The sequence below is a fragment of the Euprymna scolopes genome, chromosome 28, assembly GCF_053919585.1.
Source record: "Euprymna scolopes isolate OS-2025 chromosome 28, ASM5391958v1, whole genome shotgun sequence".
NCBI classification, from domain to species: Eukaryota; Metazoa; Mollusca; class Cephalopoda; order Sepiida; family Sepiolidae; genus Euprymna; species Euprymna scolopes.
In genome coordinates this window covers 30,038,785-30,051,284 of record NC_136509.1, presented here as the reverse complement: position 1 = coordinate 30,051,284, position 12,500 = coordinate 30,038,785, and positions in this window count along the sequence as shown.

Below are 12,500 nucleotides of genomic sequence, written 5' to 3'. Positions count from 1 at the left end.
ATGTATAAAACAATCAATACTACGTACTTTAGCCTTACAATTTTTTGACGGGGATGAAACACGGAAGTATATGTGTAGATTATTTTCCATAAAGGGAGATGACGGTGGCCTAGTGGTTAACTAGACATCTTGTTTCGCACTGACAACCGGGCGTGCGAAATTCGAATCTAAATGGTTCCTCAGAAGCCTTTTCTTAGGGTGTTAGCAACATTCATGTTCAACACACACACACACACACACACACACACACACACACACACACACACACACATATATATATATATATATATATATATATATATATATATATATATATATATATATTACGGCCGGGTTGTGTAATGAAGCATCTTCATGAATATTTGTAATACGTTTATACTATTACAAACTTTGCACAGATATGCATATTTGTATATGTACGTTTGTGTATTTATGCACACACACACAGACATATACATAAGTGCTAATAAATTAAAATTGCAAATAAATATAAAATAACTAAGTAATAATAAATTCATAAATAAGTAAACAAAATAACAACATATTTAAAATCAACTAACTCTTATAATTTTATATATATATATATATATATATATATATATATATATATATATATAGTCATCGATATACAGTCCTGTTTCGTTATATCACAACTCATCAGTGCCGCTAGACTAGCACCTCTCTCAAGCCGAGGATTGAACCTATAACAATCGCGTTGATAGTCAGCAGTTCTACCGATCGACCCACGGGAGTGGTGCCCGCAAATAACCTCGCCAAATGTCTATTTTAAACAAACATTCGTCCACCACTTTTATAATGCTGAAACCGCTTATTTATAAAAAACAGTGAGCGTCTCATTTTTCAGCCAATTAAGTAGCGGGTGAGATTATTTACGACAGTGCTCCACCCAAAGAGGGGGCGGGGCTTATGTAATATAATTGAATTATGTAAATAAATAAATTATTTATGTAATTGAAGTATATAAATAAACACATGATATGAAATAAACAAATAAACAGACACATGAACAAACTAAACATAAACATGACAACACATGAATCTGGGCATCGTCTCTGCTGATTAAATATGGCTTCGAATATTTACCACTGCAATCCCAACAATAAAATAAAAAAAGAATTAATTAAACCAAGAAAAATTTTGTATAAATACAATATTAATAGCAACACAGATAATCTTAATATAAAGATTGAAACAAACTTAACATTTAATTTAAACACAAATATGTTTGCCGCTATGCGCTGTTTCTATGACCATGTATAAGTATAACGACAACCGCTGTCACTGCTAAACTTTCGCCACACATAAATATAAACTAATATCTTATTCGTTAAAAATTCATAATAATCTATCTTTTCTATCTATATAAATAAAACAGTAGATGTGTGTGTGTGTGTGTGTGTGTGTGTAAATATTTAACAGGTAAACTCTTCCACCGAAATTAACAAAAAACAGTAATTATACACCTAGAATCTTTGTTTGTGTTGATGAATAACGCGTACAGACATATATTGGCAGCTTGAAATGCGAAATGTTCATTTCAACTGGACGACATGTTTATACTTCTGTCTGCGCATGATCAAATGAATTCATTTCTTCAAGTGTGTTAATATTTAGAGTTTAGTTTGTGTTTACGCTTACATCCGAGTGACTCGTTTAATTGGTTTGAACTTCCATTTCTTGTAATAAATAATTTTATCAAGTTTTGGTTTTGGTTTTGGTTTCGATTATAGCTGAAGGAACTAAAGTTATATATATATATATATATATATATATATATATATATATATATATATATATATATATATATATATATATATATATACTAGCATGGGTGCACGGCGTTGCCTGGGTATTTGGAGATGTATGTTGAGCAAAAGAAAGTGGTAAATTTTTTAGAATTTGACCCCTATTATGATCCCTTAACATTTATTGTTTTAGGTTCAAATTAAGTTATTAAGTTAGATCCATGTCCAATGAACCTATATTTAAAATCTCAAGTGTTTAGACCGAAAATTGTCGGAGGAGTTTGGTAGAGTTCTCGAAGGTCAAATCGTTGAACTTTGACTCCTTAATCTCCAAATTTCTGGCCGAAAACCGATCACATATATTTTCCCAAATCTCAGTACCCTGTATATCAAATTTCACGTATGTAGACTTAAAATTGACAGAGTTATTGCGTAGGGAAATGTACACACACAGAAACACAGATATACAGATACACACAGAGACAGACAGACAGACAGACACTTTCACTTTTATAGACATATATATATATATATATATATATATATATATATATATATATATATATATATATAAAGTTTTGGTTTCGATTTCGATTCAAGCTGATCCACCCAAGTCATACGGATATATTTTTTTATTTTTGAAATCGCAGCTTTATAATTTATGAAAATCTATAGAATATTAACTCTATAATAATGTATACGAAATCTGGAAGGATTAAACTCTCATATTTAAGCATACTTTACAACCAGGCTAGGACCAGGCTACGTTGGGCTACATCGGACGTCCCTGCTAGCTTAGATAAAGACTTTTGTAGTTTTATCAAAAGAACTACAATAATATCAGAGCACGTCTATTTACACTGAACATCTACAGAATGCCAACATCAATATATTTAATATGAATGAGTCCCCTGTGGAATTTCCACAGGTCCCGCTAGTTTATCTTATTGTTATTATTATTATTATTTTTTTTATTTGCATAAGTGATTTCAATCATGCTTTTTATTTTAGATTTAAAATATTAACAACTCCATTTTATTTCAGTATTTAATTTGTGTATTTCTGTTTTATTAAATGCTAGCTTTTTTTCTAGTCCAATACCGGCTTCCATCTTATCTCGAAATTACTTATAACGGCACCAACTTACTTTCGGAAGACCCCCCCCCCATCAGCCTTTTCTTTTATATCGTAACCTTCTTAAAACGTTACTAGCTTAAGTTCAGAATAAAATCACGATTTTCTTTTAACGGCTAATTTAAAAAAAAAAAAAAATGTTTTGAACGCTACTAACTGAATTTCTTTCAATACAGTTTGCAAATTGGAGACGGAATTGTTTTTGTTGAGATAAGTGATTTCAATCATGCTTTTTATTTTAGATTTAAAATATTAACAACTCCATTTTATTTCAGTATTTAATTTGTGTATTTCTGTTTTATTAAATGCTAGCTTTTTTTCTAGTCCGATACCGGCTTCCATCTTATCTCGAAATTACTTATAACGGCACCAACTTACTTTCGGAAGAACCCCCCCCCATCAGCCTTTTCTTTTATATCGTAAGCTTCTTAAAACGTTACTAGCTTAAGTTCAGAATAAAATCACGATTTTCTTTTAACGGCTAATTTAAAAAAAAAAATGTTTTGAACGCTACTAACTGAATTTCTTTCAATACAGTTTGCAAATTGGAGACGGAATTGTTTTTGTTGAGATAAGTGATTTCAATCATGCTTTTTATTTTAGATTTAAAATATTAACAACTCCATTTTATTTCAGTATTTAATTTGTGTATTTCTGTTTTATTAAATGCTAGCTTTTTTTCTAGTCCAATACCGGCTTCCATCTTATCTCGAAATTACTTATAACGGCACCAACTTAGTTTCGGAAGAACCCCCCCCCATCAGCCTTTTCTTTTATATCGTAACCTTCTTAAAACGTTACTAGCTTAAGTTCAGAATAAAATCACGATTTTCTTTTAACGGCTAATTTTAAAAAAAAAAATGTTTTGAACGCTACTAACTGAATTTCTTTCAATACAGTTTGCAAATTGGAGACGGAATTGTTTCTGTTGAGATAAGTGATTTCAATCATGCTTTTTATTTTAGATTTAAAATATTAACAACTCCATTTTATTTCAGTATTTAATTTGTGTATTTCTGTTTTATTAAATGCTAGCTTTTTTTCTAGTCCGATACCGGCTTCCATCTTATCTCGAAATTACTTATAACGGCACCAACTTACTTTCGGAAGAACCCCCCCATCAGCCTTTTCTTTTATATCGTAAGCTTCTTAAAACGTTACTAGCTTAAGTTCAGAATAAAATCACGATTTTCTTTTAACGGCTAATTAAAAAAAAAAAAATGTTTTGAACGCTACTAACTGAATTTCTTTCAATACAGTTTGCAAATTGGAGACGGAATTGTTTCTGTTGAGATAAGTGATTTCAATCATGCTTTTTATTTTAGATTTAAAATATTAACAACTCCATTTTATTTCAGTATTTAATTTGTGTATTTCTGTTTTATTAAATGCTAGCTTTTTTTTTTTTTCCTCGTACATATGTTTACTTATCTACCGAGTTGATAGCAAAAATTACGAATTATACTCATTTTTAGTTCGTGTGAGGGGAATCTATCACCATACTTTCCCTTAAACACGTCTGTTAGACTTTTATTAAGTACAATACTTAATAGTTTTTTTTTTTTTAATGGAGAGTAGAAAACGCATTGTGGATTCGTTATCGGCAGCTCCTGTTACTCTCGCTTCTTCTTATTTGTCCCTCAGTCCTCATTTTTTAAATGAGTGATTTTTCGGACAAAGGGAGAAGAAAAAACTGTTTTCTAGGTTGGCAGTATTTTTGCGAACAGTTGGCTTAAATGGCGGAAATTTTCTGTTTCTATGTCTATCCTTGTAGCCATGTCACTAGTAAGGGTGCTGGAGGTAAACGTTTTGTCTGGGCTGACGTTATCCGCCTGATAGTCAGGGACCCGAACCTTGAATTAACCACTAAGGAGGCTGTCCTATCAGCAGGTGCAAAGTACTGGGGCTGCTGTATTGCCATTTGGTGAATGGATTCTGGACCATGCAGTAGCTTCTGGTGGGGCCTCTCGATGCCATACTAGTGGGTAATTGTTACGGCTTTACCTTATCATTAGCTACAAATAAAAAAAAAATTCTTCGTTTCTTTTTCTCTCTTAATTTCCCCTCTCTGTCCTGCTCTAAGTAAATCTGTCGACCTAGTCCACAAATTCCAAAATTTCATCATGACAAGTTTCAAGAAAAAATACACGATTAAACCCGGTTCTCCAACTTCCAACGTAGACCCCTACTACCATGTCTCCTTCTCCAACATCAGGGGTCTTCGTTCTAACCTTCCAGAGGTTCAAACCCAATTACAGGAGACTAAACCAGACCTTTTATTTTTAAGTGAAACTGGCATTGGACAGGCTATTTCCCTAGATGAGTTTGCAATTTCAGGATACTCTAACTTTACTTCTAAATCTGACCCCCAAGATCGCCATGGGCATGGAATATGTGCCTATATTAAAGATAGCTTTCCATGTGGGAGGGACATCTCCAGGGAAGATCCTAACTTACCCTATATGTGCTTCCGGGTTGCTTTAGCTCACACTACTGCATTTATATTTACTCTATATCGCCCCCACAACAGCGGAGTTACTATCTTTCAAAGCATATCTGAGAAAATTGACCAAGTCCTTTCTACTTATTCTTCAGCTAACATTCACGTATGTGGAGACTTCAATGTTCACAACGTCGAATGGTTGACCCACTCAAACAAGACCGATGATGAGGGGAGGTTCTGTCATGATTTCTCCATTGCCTATGACCTCACTCAGATTGTTCAGGAACCTACCCGTGTGCCCGATAATAACGGCCAGTATGCGAGCCTACTAGACCTTTTTCTCACAACTTGCCCTGAAGTATGTTCAGTTTCTGTTCTGTCGCCTCTTGGATCTTCCGACCACTCTGTTGTATCAATTAAAATAAAAATGAAATGTAATAAGTCCCCAGACGTACCTCTTCATCGTACAGTATATCGATACACTAAGGCTGACTGGGATAGCTTCCGTACATTTATATCTGATCTACCTCTGCATTCCATGTTTAAAAAGGATGTGTCCTCTATAGTATTAGACCTAACTGAATGGTTAATTGTAGGTATTGACCATTTCATACCCTCTAAAATGTTTCAGCAAAAACCTAACAGCCAGCCATGGTTCTCTCCAGAATGTGCTGCTGCCATTGCGCACAGAAATCACTTTTTCCACTGCTTCAAACGTAATAGATGTATGGAAACTAAAGCCGTTTTCAGGACTGCCAGCAACCATTGTAAGAAAGTAATAAGGAACGCAAGAGTGTTGTATGCTCAATCTGTTAAGTCCAAAGTAGCTGAGCAGCGGCTTGGTTCCCACCAGTTTTGGCAAATAGCAAACAGAATCCTGAACAGAAGCGTGTGCTCCATCCCAACTATTATCAATGGACCTGAGGTAATCTCGTCAGCATCAGACAAAGCCAAACTCTTTGTCAAGAACTTTGCAGCTAATTCTACCCTTTGCGACCAAGACCGCCAACCCCCAATATTTCCTCCTGTATCAGAAAACACGCTATGTGATATACGTATATCTGTACGTGATGTTGCGAAGCTAATCAAAAACCTTGATTCGAGTAAAGCAGCTGGCCCTGATGGTATTCCAATTATAGTACTCAAAAAACTTCAACCTGAATTAGCGCCCATACTTACGAAACTGTTTAAACGTTGTCTTAAGGAGAATAGTTTCCCATCTCCCTGGAAAATCTCATCAGTATGCCCTGTATTTAAGAATTCAGGTGATCGCTCATCCCCCTCTCAGTATAGGCCAATAAGTCTCCTGTGCGTCATGAGTAAGTTGCTAGAATCTGTGTTAAATACAGAAGTAATCAAACATCTCAACAAAAATAACCTTCTTAGTGACACTCAATATGGTTTCCGTTCTGCTAGATCTACAGCAGATGTCCTTACAGTTATATCGCATAGGATTAGCAAATCTCTCGACGGTGGCAATCTTTCTAGGGCAATTGCTCTTGACATATCTAAAGCCTTTGATAGGGTATGGCATAAAGGTTTACTTCATAAGATCGCTAGCTATGGTATAGCTGGAAAAGTCTTCTCAATTATTAAATCATTTCTTTCTGATAGGTTCATAAGAGTAGTAGTTGAGGGGCAAAAATCAGAAGCTCACAGTATTAATGCCGGTGTCCCTCAGGGATCCATCCTGGGCCCAACTCTTTTCCTGATCTACATTAATGATCTTCCAAATCATATCCTTACATCATTTGTAGACATTTATGCTGACGACACTACCATTTATGGTAGCACATCTAAGACAGTAAACGACCAAGTTCTCTCCAATTCTCTCTCCTCTGATCTTGAGCACGTAGTACAATGGGGAAAGGAGTGGCTGGTTACTTTTAATGCATCTAAAACCAAGCTTCTCTCTTTACATCATCAACATTCTAATTCACATTTGTCATCAATTGAAATGAATGGCTCTCGTCTTCAGGAGGCCTCAAGTTTTGACAAGCTTCTGGGCTTGACCATTACTCCTGATCTTAAATGGAACACGTATATCAAATCTGTTGCCAAGGCCGCTGGAAAAATGGTGGGATCTTTCTATCGATCCAGTAGATATCTCACTGATGATGCTATTCTCTACCTATATAAGAGCCAGGTACGTCCAAGGATGGAATACTGTTGCCACATCTGGGCAGGAGCTGCTAGAAAGGACTTGTCCTGCCTTGATAGAGTTCAAAATAGACTTCGTAGCCTCGTAGGAGATGCCCTTTTCTCCTCCTTGCAACCTCTATCTCACAGAAGAGATGTTGCGAGTTTGTCTCTGATGTATCGTTATTTTCATGGAAAGTGTTCAACTGAGCTTCAATCTATGGTCCCCCCTCGCCAAACTTTCACAAGAAACACTCGTCTAGCTGTAAACACTATCAATAATTTCCCCCACTCTTTATCTGTGCCTAAACCTAAACGTAGATTCCATGAACAAAGCTTCTTTCTTAGAACTGCACGCCTGTGGAATTGTCTTCCGTTTTCCTGCTTTCCGGCTGACTACAATATGGTTGTGTTCAAGTCTAAAGTAAATAAGTTCTTGATGAGCCGTTCCATATAAGTTATTAAATTTACCAAATTTTCATTACTAATGATTACTATATTGACAAATTTCTACTGTACACTCTTTAACCCTTATCCTTGAGTGGCCTCTGGGCCTTGATAATGTGGTGATGCCTTTGTAAAAAAAAAAAAAAATCACGTCTGACAACAATGGGAAATCATTTGTCGTCGATGAAAAAAGGAAGAATTATTTCCTACTTCCACGGCTAACGCCAAGTAGCACTGCTAGTATACGATAATTATAATAAAATGCTCTTAGAGACAAAAAAAAAAAAAAGAAGGCGGTAGTAAGTTTGATATTTCGAATCCGCTTCATGGGAAGTCCAAGAGGCCAAAATGCTACCCTTGCCAACACGTTCGGCGCCAAAATTTATATCTAAGGTCAAGCCTTCAAGACCTTTTTCTTTTGACACCCACTTTCCAGCAAGAAAGAGACCACACACACACACACACACACACGCACATCGACATATATATATATATATGCACACACACCTTTTCTCTGACACACACTCTCCCCGAAAGAGAGGGGCCACACACACACACACACACACACACACACACACACACACACACACACACACACACACACACACGCGCATATATATATATATATATATATATATATTGTGTATGTGTGTGTGTGTGTATTACTAAAATCCGTCTGACTTGTATGGCAATTAGGCAGAAATCTTATAAACCATAATAACGGATATTTAGGAGAAAGAGAGAAAGAAAGATGTGGAGAAAGAGAGTCACAAGCGCAGGCAAAAAGATGAGTGGAACTTTCTAACAGTGAAGGTCAGAAAATGTAACACACTTTGCTAAAGACGCTTTAACGACTGGGTTACGTATCACTAAGGATTGATTACAAATTGGAGTACTTAATTCCGGATAGACTTGAGAAGATGTTCATGAAATTAACTATTTCTCACTTTTTTTTTCACGCACGCAAGCATATCTTCTTTTCTATATAATAAAGTAATCTCGGTTTATCTCGTCCGCTTCTAAACAAAATAGCTTTTTAAACACAAGTGTTACATAAAATTTGAATATGATCTCGCATTATACCTATAAATGCTACGTGTTTTCGGAAAATAACAGTCTGCTACAACGAATTTTGGGTTTGTATTACTGTACACATAGATTCGAAAAAGTTGTCAAAAACAAATATATAACAAATAAATGTTATCAAAGGCAAGATAAGTTACTTTTCTACCAAACTGGATATATTTTTCGTGTTTTTATTCAAATTTATATCCGACACAGGTAGACACAATTGGCTGATAGGAGGTGGCGCGGTGGATACTAGAAAGCTGATTGGCTAACTATAAATCCTCAACATATATAAAAACAAGAAGCAACCACAAAATTCGCGCATAAGCCTGACGAATCCTACAGTGGATGAAACGCAGAATATTCAGTGTAGCTTAATCGCCATATATATTTTATAAATTACTAACTAGCTCTACCTACGCATTGAGCACTTTTGAAGTAAATACTTAAAGTTTACGCATAAATCTATACTTTCGTATATTAAATTTGTGTGAGTAAATGAAGTAGTTATATATATATATATATATATATATATATATATAAGGGTATATGTCTGTCTGTTCATTATTTATGATAAGTTTCTTCTACTTAAACAATTGGTTTCTAAGGTTTTAATTTTGATACTGTTCACAATGTCACAAACCGGATTAAACGTTGAGATGTATTTGTATATTGTGGAGTTTTACCCACGTTTCCAATCAGATTCTACAACCGCAATTTCCAAGTTTTCAATTTTCATACTTGTACAGAAATCTTTCAGTTTTTCTCCCCTACAATACTGGACTATTTACTTCCTCTGATAATAAGTAGGGCTAGGACAACAGCATATTCTTTTCATTGTTTTTACTCTCAAATTTATATCCGACACAGGTAGACACAATTAATCAACCGAGGATCACATCACTCTACATGAAAATATATAAGATATCAATGGATATATAGCTTAGAATCAAAACAAAGAAAGGAATATGCTGTTGTTACAGCCCTAATAATGAGTGTAATAATTTTCTGAAACTCCATAGATTAAGGAATAACCTCTATTGTATTCCCTCTTTTTGAAAATAAGATCAAGCAATAAATAATATAAACTTTTATTCGTCGTCCCTGTATTTCCTTCATATATATATATATATATATATATATATATATATATATATATATATATATATATATATATATATATATATATATAAAGGGTATATGTCTGTCTGTCTCCATATTTTCAAACTCTATCTCCTCCGAAACTAAAAGTTGCGGAGCGGCGCTAGGGATTCAAATGATTGGATTTTTTTTATGAACGTTCTTTTATGGGTGTTTAGCCGGGTAAATATAGTTTGTAAGGGTCAAGAATAGGTAAAAATTGAAAAAAATCGCCACACATTTTGTACATTCATCCTAGTTTAATTCTATTTTTAATCAGTTCAGGTGCAGTGGTAACGTCACCAGTTTTGAATGCTACATTTACGGTTTCGATTCGTGCTTAATATAGATCCACAGAATATTGTGATAAGTGTTTCAGTGTGAACAGGTATGGTATAATAAATACTGGGGTTTACCTATTTTATTTTTACTTTCATCATATTTTGCTTTGGTTTGGATACCCCCAAATTCAACCCAAATTTACAACCCTTCCTTTTCATAACCTATCATACTTTCATAAATCAGAGTCCATTTTCTGCAGGCTGTTTTTGAACCCAGTCAACGACGGGTACTTTTGTTAGTATTAAATAAAAGATGAAAAATAAATGTTAGATATAACTTTATCATATCATCAGAATACTATGGAAAAGTAAAGGGGGAAATTAAGAGAAAGCCTCTTTAAGGTCATGGCATTTCGAAACTAACTCCTTCTCATCAGAAGAGGAGAAGGGTCGAAATTTTATAAAACGCAAAATAGAAAAACTGGCTTCATGACATTTAGATATGAAATAGGAATTAAGGAATAGGATAATATGGTAAATATTTACTAAAAATAGGTACGATATATAAGGTTAAGTCATAAATGTAGGTAATAGTAAAAAAAAAAAATGAGCCACTAGGAAATAATTTTTATATATTTATATATGTATTTCCGTATCCCTAATTTACTGTTTCTATCTCTTCTTTCTCCACTTTCTCATCTATTTTCCCTTCTTTTTTATTATTCGCTCTTTTTTAATGATTACCATTATTTCATATATATATATATATATATATATATATATATATATATATGTATATATATATATATATATATATATGTATATATTTTTTTTATATGGAGTTCACCACTTATCAAGGCCCAATGGCCACTCGGGGATAAGGATTATTGTGTGTACAGTACTCAGTGGGATAGTGTAGCAATAGTATTGGAGAATTGATAAGGTGACATTACTTAGGGGGGCGGTTCATCAGGAATTTGTTTGTGTTGGACTTGAAGACATCCAGGTTGAAGTCGGGAGGGAAACAGGCAATCGGAACAGAGTTCCACAGGCGTGCAGTTCTAAGAAAGAAGCTTTGTTAGTGGAATCTACGTTGTGATTTAGGCGCAGATAAGGAATGGGGAAAATTATTGACGGTGGTTTCAGCTAGTCGGGTATTTTTTGAAAAAGATTGGCGAGGGGGGACCAGAGAATAGAGCTCAGACGAGCACTTGCCATGGAAATAACGATAGAACAAAAACAGGCTCGCTACGTCTCTTCTGTGGGAAAGAGATTGCAGGGAAGAGAAAAGGGCATCCCCCACCAAGTCACGAAGTCTATTTTGTACTCTGTCAAGGCAGGATAAGCTGTTTTTAGCAGCTCCTGCCTAGATGTGGCCCATCTTTGGACGTACTTGTCTCTTATATAGATAGAGAATTGCATCATTAGTGAGATATCTTCTGGAGCGGTAGAAGGATCCCACCATTTTCCCAGCGATCTTGGCCACAGACTTGATGTGCTCCGTTCAAGATCAGGAGTAAAGGTCAAACCCAGAAGCTTATCAAAACATGGGGCCTCCCCTAGACGAGAGCCATCCATTTCAATTGGTGCCAGATGTGGATCAGAGCGTTTATGATGTAGAGATAGGAGCTTGCTCTTAGATGTATTAAAGGTGACCAGCCACCTCTTTCCCCACTGTACCACGCGCTCAAGATCAGAGGAGAGAGAATCAGAGAGAACATCATCATTTACGGCCTTTGATGTGTTGTCATAGATAGTCGTGTCATCAGCATAGATGTCAACGAAGGATTTTAGTATGTGTTTTGGGAGATCATTGATGTAGATCAGGAAGAGAGTTAGGTCCAGTATGGACCCCTGAGGGATATCAGAATTAATACTGAGGGCCTCTGATTTCTGCCCATCAACCACTGCTCTTATGAGCCTATCAGAGAGACATGATTTAATGATCGAGAATATATATATATATAATCGAGGTAAGACACTGATTATCCTAGCCAAAAAGGAGAAGCTCAATATTTAAGAATAGAGCAATATATAAGTGTAGTGATTATATTTAAATTCTGAAAAAACAATATATAGACA